This window comes from Procambarus clarkii, chromosome 7 (assembly GCF_040958095.1).
Source record: "Procambarus clarkii isolate CNS0578487 chromosome 7, FALCON_Pclarkii_2.0, whole genome shotgun sequence".
NCBI classification, from domain to species: Eukaryota; Metazoa; Arthropoda; class Malacostraca; order Decapoda; family Cambaridae; genus Procambarus; species Procambarus clarkii.
The window spans coordinates 50479451-50486544 of record NC_091156.1 but is presented as its reverse complement, the minus strand read 5'-3'; the positions used below and the strand labels follow the sequence as shown (position 1 = coordinate 50486544).

At 47.7% G+C, this 7094-nt stretch overlaps 1 long non-coding RNA gene across 1 annotated transcript; it reads left to right on the top strand.

Moving 5' to 3' along the window:
* The first annotated feature begins 4017 nt into the window (after positions 1-4017).
* Positions 4018-6737, top strand: LOC123761424 (uncharacterized). Its single transcript, XR_011225018.1, has 3 exons — positions 4018-4143; positions 4266-4382; positions 6651-6737. It is a non-coding gene; the product is annotated as an uncharacterized lncRNA (long non-coding RNA).
* Positions 6738-7094: the final 357 nt, after the last annotated feature.

Here is a 7094-nt window from a genome sequence, read left to right as displayed (position 1 = left end):
CTTGCTGCAAGACCGGCCCACCCCAAATGCTCAACACTTTCCAATCTATTTGCACTAAAAAAATTCTTAGCATATTGAAATTAGCTTTACGAAAGTCTGGCTCTTTAACAGAATGTTCTCCTGCAGATCTATTCCAATCTGTGCTAAAACGGATTTCTTTGTGATCACTGTTCCCTAGTTCACCCCCAATTTCGAAGTCATTAATTTGTGTTTCCCTGTTAGTTAATACTAATTCGAAAATATTATTTTCTCGCGTTGGTTCCTTAATGTGTTGCGGAAGAAAGCAATCGTCAATTACTTCTATAAAATCTTCTGCTTCATTATTCCCTATTTTGTTAATCCAGTTTATACCACTAAAATTAAAGTCACCCATGACACAAATACTTTTAGATCTAGATGCTCTAGATATTTCATCCAATAGAGGCTTTGCTTCCATTCTGGCAAAATTTGGAGGCCTATATATATATAACTCCTATTATAAGATTATTTGCTTTTTCGTTTAATTCTATCCAGATAGGTTCTGTGTGTGGCTCAGTTTTGATTCCCTCTTCGAGACTACATTTCAAATTGTCCCTAACATATATGGCTACTCCTCCTCCTCGTCTAATATATATATTAGTGTGAAATAGTGTAAATCCATATATTTGATATTCAGCTAATAGTTCTCTATTTTCTACATTCATCTACGTTTCGGTAAGTGCAATAATATCTATTTTTTCTGTACAGACAGGAGCATTTAATTCGTTTATTTTGTTTCTTAGACGCCCACTGTTAGTGTAATATACCCTAAGTGTATTGTTATTTAGAGGCCCTTCTCTTTCCCTGATCGTTTTGCCAAATCCTTTCTCCCACAAACACATACTTTCATTACCTCCTTCCTCCATATCAATACCCATACGACTATCTACTAACAGTTTAAACCCAAACAAACACCTCCAACCACTGATTCCAACGAGTTCGCAACAGCAACAACCCCAGCCCTCGATAGATGCACCCCATCACGAGCATACATTTCATTTCTTCCATAGAAGTGTTCCCAGTTGTCTATGAAAGCTATAGTATTTTATTTGCAATATCTTTCCAGCCGGCAATTGACACCAAGTTCCCTCGACAACCAATCATTTCTAACTCCCTTTCTTGGAAGAATGCCACATGTGATCGTGATTACTCCCTTGCTTCTAACTAATTCTATGGCTATTTTATACCTCTGAATCAGTTCCTCACTCCTAACTCGACCAACATCATTTCCTGCGCTAATGCAAATAATGAGATTGTTCCCATTTCCAGCCATAATATCATTCATGTTTTTATAATATCATCAATTCCAGCTCCCGGATAGCAAACCCTTAACCTGTTCCCCCTACCTCTAGCACAAAACGTTCTATCCAAATACTTTACTTGGGAATCTCCCACAACTAAAATTCACTTAGGTACTTCCTTTACTCTCAGAGGGGCCTGCGCTTCGTTGCTTTTCATTTCGCGTGAACAGCAGTCTCACCGCAGCACTCGTCCTCCAATACATCAAATGAATTAGAAGTCCTTAGGATGTCTGTAGGCGGCTTTATCAAGGACTTCTTAAGACCCCTGTCCTTTACGACTTTCCAAGACGAGGTCTTTTTAATACTGGTCTCCTCCGTCGTTTCTTCTCGATGTTGTTTCAGCTGTCGTACCTCCTCCCATAGGGAATCCAACTCTGTCCTCAGAGCTCCAACCAGATTTATCATTTCCTTCACTACAACTTCCATATTGCTATGATAATATAACTACACTCAGGAGCTCCGGCTAACACACCCTCTCATTGTGACTGTCTGCGCCTGACTCTCATGTAACGAAAATACATGACGACAGATGAAGCCGTTTAATCCCACCGGGGTAACTAAAAACATGTATGCCAGATTGAAGCCGTTTAATCCCACCGGGGTAACTAAAAACATGTATGCCAGATCGAAGCCGTTTAATCCCACAACGGAAATTAAAACATGTATGCCAGATCGAAGCCGTTTAATCTCACCGGGATAACTAAAAACATGTATGCCAGATTGAAGCCGTTTAATCCCACCAGGGTAACTAAAAACATGTATGCCAGATTGAAGCCGTTTAATCCCACCGGGGTAACTAAAAACATGTATGCCAGATTGAAGCCGTTTAATCCCACTGGGGTAACAAAAAACATGTATGCCAGATCGAAGCCGTTTAATCCCACTGGGGTAACAAAAAACATGTATGCCAGATTGAAGCCGTTTAATCCCACTGGGGTAACAAAAAACATGTATGCCAGATCGAAGCCGTTTAATCCCACCGCGGAAACTAAAACATGTATGCCAGATCGAAGCCGTTTAATCCCACCGGGGTAACTACAAACATGTATGCCAGATCGAAGCCGTTTAATCCCACCGCGGAAACTAAAACATGTATGCCAGATCGAAGTCATTTAATCGCACCGTGGAAACTAAAAACATGTATGCCAGATCGAAGCCGTTTAATCCCACCGCAGAAACTAAAAACAGGTATGCCGTATCGAAGCCTTATGAACGAAATTTTCATTGTACTAAAAGACAATCACGCACTGGGGTAACGAAAAATAGGTAGGCCATATCGAAGCCCCTTACCATTGTAACTAAAAACACCTAAACCAGAGCGAAGCCGCGGGAAAAGCAAAACGGCTTTGCTCTGGCATAGATCCCACTACTGGTGGAAGGGGAAGTGAAGGAGGGTGGGGAGGGGAGGAGGGTGGAAGGGGTAGTGGTGGAGGGTGGAAGGAGAAGTGGAGGAGAGTGGAAAAGGATGGGAGGGAGGGTGGAAGGGTTAGTGGAGGAGGGTGGAAGGGGAAGTGGAGGAGGGTGGAAAGGGAAGTGGAAGAGAGTGGAAAGGGAAGTGGAGGGGGATGGAAGGAGAAGTGGAGGAGGGTGGAAGGAGAAGTGGAGGAGGGTGGAAGGGGAAGTGGAGGAGGGTGGAAGGGGAAGTGGAGGAGGGTGGAAGGATATTCAGGAGGGGGGAAGAAAAGAGTGTTTGTGGGGAATAGTTGGGGAGGGGTAAGGTGGAGGGAGAGGAGAGGGAGGGTGGAGAGATTAGATGCAAGGGAGAAGAGGTATGAGGGCTCCTGTAGGGGTATGGGGGGAGGCTGGTCCTGCCTCTCTGTCCTTGACATGTAGATGAGAGCCCAACCTATTCCATCTCGGAACGAGCTAACAGATGGTGTTATACTCCTGAAGGCAAGTGTTTCCCGTGGACGCCGCCCTTTGTGACTGTTGCAGAACGCTACCTTTCTCCTGAAAGAATTCCTGAAAAATACGCCTGAAGGTGTACTAAAATATTTCTCAAGGAAATCCATTAAATATTCAAAAAGTCGTCTCCTAAAATACTGGTGAAGGTGTTCCTCCTAAAGATTTCTAGTAAGGTTAGTGAACTGGTCTATCAAATTTCTGAGAAACTTGACGTCGGACTAAACAACAACATTTAATGGAAAAGGAGGACACAAGAACTTTCTCATGTTTATATGTTTAAAAGGTTGTAAACATCTGTTAAATAATTACAAAACTGAAATGAAGAACCGAGGTCTAGAACTAGAGGCGGGCCCAAGAACTGTCTTTTACTTATACTCCATCCAAAATATGACTGTTTTAAGTCTGTAGAATCTAACCAATAGTGTTCGATCCAAGAGTGGATTATGACTAGAGGCAGGTCCAGAAGCTAACATCTCTCCTTGCTCCTAAAATTACATGTCTTGTCTACTCTATAGATATTGTTTCAACCAAAACCCATGATGATAGAACTAGAACTCATCCCAGACTCAAGACTGACCCCTGTTAATAGTGACCACAGAATTGTAACTCACCCCAGACTCAATACTGATCCTTATAGTAGTGACGGAAGAACTGGATCTCTGCCCAGACTCCAGACAGACCATTTTAGGAGCGACGGCAGTGCTGGAACCAAATGTACAGTTCTGTCGTCTTCCCTCCTACTATGGTTTATGGTGTCCTGAGAGAGAATTACACATGATGCTCACCTTCCACAGATGATCGTCTCATACAAAGAGCAACGGCCGGAGTGTTGGATGCTGTGTTGTCAACAGATGAGCATCAGCGCTGTTCTGTATTCCTCATCACAGACGCCGCCTCATCACACCAATCAGTTATGGATGTAAGGACGGTGAATTAGAAGCAATAAACGTGAGTGATATATAAATATATTATAAATGCTTTGCCCCGAATCAGCAGTCATTAACGGAATGATCTTTTTATGTATGACTTAATTTGATGCAGTTAACAAAGGTGTCAGGAGTGGGAGGAGGTGTGGGCGTCTTCAGGACAACAATGGACGTCTTGGATGGTAACGGTACACGCTGGCAGCTTCCTCAGCTGCTTCATCACGCTAGGAAGGTTGGTGGCTGTCATCACCTTCATGATATTATGTCACGCTTTACCTGCTGCTGTTGTTGTGGGTAGTTCACTCTCACCTTAATGGTGAGGAGCACACGTCACTCTCACCATAATGGTGAGGAGCACACGTCACTCTCACCTTAATGGTGAGGAGCACACGTCACTCTCACCTTAATGGTGAGGAGCACACGTCACTCTCACCTTAATAGGGAGGAGCACACGTCACTCTTACGCTAATGGTGAGGAGCACACGTCATTCTCACCTTAATGGTGAGGAGCACACGTCACTCTCACCTTAATGGAGAGAAGCTCACGTCACTCTCACCTTAATGGAGAGAAGCTCACGTCACTCTCACCTTAATGGAGAGAAGCTCACGTCACTCTCACCTTAATGGTGAGGCGCACACGTCACTCTCACCTTAATAGTGAGGAGCACACGTCACTCTCACCATAATGGTGAGGAGCTTAAGTCACTCTCATGTCACTGTTGACCAGGACCAATCAGGCCTCCCGGGACCAATCAACCAATCCAAGGGAGACTCATTGCTGGGAACACTGTAATAGTCGTGTAGGAAATGAATAAATACGCCTCAGTTCTGAGCAGTAAAACGTGGCCATACACCTGACCTTGAAAGACGTGGCCTCGCAGTGGCCCACACACCTGAACTTGAAAGACGGGCCTGGCAGTGGCCCACACACCTGCACTTGAGACACGTGGCCTGGCAGTGGCCCACACACCTGCACTTGAGACACGTGGCCTGGCAATGGCCCACACACCTGCACTTGAGAGACGTGGCCTGGCAGTGGCCCACACACCTGCACTTGAGACACGTGGCCTGGCAATGGCCCACACACCTGAACTTGAGACACGTGGCCTGGCAGTGGCCCACACACCTGCACTTGAGACACGTGGCCTGGCAGTGCCCACACACCTGCACTTGAGAGACGTGGCCTGGCAGTGGCCCACACACCTGCACTTTAGAGACGTGGCCTGGCAGTGGCCCACACACCTGCACTTGAGACACGTGGCCTGGCAGTGGCCCACACACCTGCACTTGAGACACGTGGCCTGGCAGTGCCCACACACCTGCACTTTAGAGACGTGGCCTGGCAGTGGCCCACACACCTGAACTTTAGAGACGTGGCCTGGCAGTGGCCCACACACCTGAACTTTAGAGACGTGGCCTGGCAGTGGCCCACACACCTGCACTTTAGAGACGTGGCCTGGCAGTGGCCCACACACCTGCACTTGAGACACGTGGCCTGGCAGTGGCCCACACACCTGCACTTGAGACACGTGGCCTGGCAGTGCCCACACACCTGCACTTTAGAGACGTGGCCTGGCAGTGGCCCACACACCTGAACTTTAGAGACGTGCCCTGGCAGTGGCCCACACACCTGAACTTTAGAGACGTGGCCTGGCAGTGGCCCACACACCTGAACTTTAGAGACGTGGCCTGGCAGTGGCCCACACACCTGAACTTTAGAAACGTGGCCTGGCAGTGGCCCACACACCTGAACTTTAGAAACGTGGCCGGGCAGTGGCCCACACACCTGAACTTTAGAGACGTGGCCTGGCAGTGGCCCACACACCTGAACTTTAGAGACGTGGCCTGGCAGTGGCCCACACACCTGAACTTTAGAGACGTGGCCTGGCAGTGGCCCACACACCTGAACTTTAGAAACGTGGCCTGGCAGTGGCCCACACACCTGAACTTTAGAGACGTGGCCTGGCAGTGGCCCACACACCTGAACTTTAGAGACGTGGCCTGGCAGTGGCCCACACACCTGAACTTTAGAAACGTGGCCTGGCAGTGGCCCACACACCTGAACTTTAGAGACGTGGCCTGGCAGTGGCCCACACACCTGAACTTTAGAGACGTGGCCTGGCAGTGGCCCACACACCTGAACTTTAGAAACGTGGCCTGGCAGTGGCCCACACACCTGAACTTTAGAAACGTGGCCTGGCAGTGGCCCACACACCTGCACTCACTTCATCGGTTTAGACATAACACTCACACATCTGGTGACGATTGGGTTGCTTACCCACATTAATGCTGATGTGGGATACTCACTCACGCCACCTCAACAGGTGCGGCGGGAGTCATGGGTAACTCACTCACGCCACCTCAACAGGTGCGGCGGGAGTCGTGGGTAACTCACTCATGCCACCTCAACAGGTGCGGCGGGAGTCGTGGGTAACTCACTCACGCCACCTCAACAGGTGAGACGGGAGTCGAGGGTAACTCACTCATGCCACCTCAACAGGTGCGGCGGGAGTCGAGGTGCGTGACGGTGGTGGTGGTGAGTGACGACCTGGCCTTCCTGGCGGCCTTCGCCCAGTGGTCCCTCAACGAGCACCTGCTGGTGTGGTCGACGAGGCTCCTGGTCGTCACCGGCCGGCCCCTCCAGCACCTGCAGGTCCTCCACAGGCTGCTCTTCATCACCAACTCCATGCTGCTGATTATTGAAGACTCACTTGACAACTTCAGGTACTGTTACTTGACTTGTAAGTTACTCTGTCCTATGTTACTTGCTGTGTACCGTTTAAATTACTATATTTTAAGTTACTTGCCGTGTATCGTGTAAGTTACTCCAGGTTAAGTTACTTGCTGTTCATCGTGTAAGTTACTCCAGGTTAAGTTACTTGCTGTTCATCGTGTAAGTTACTCCAGGTTATGTTACTGCATTCCATATAAGTTATTTTATTTT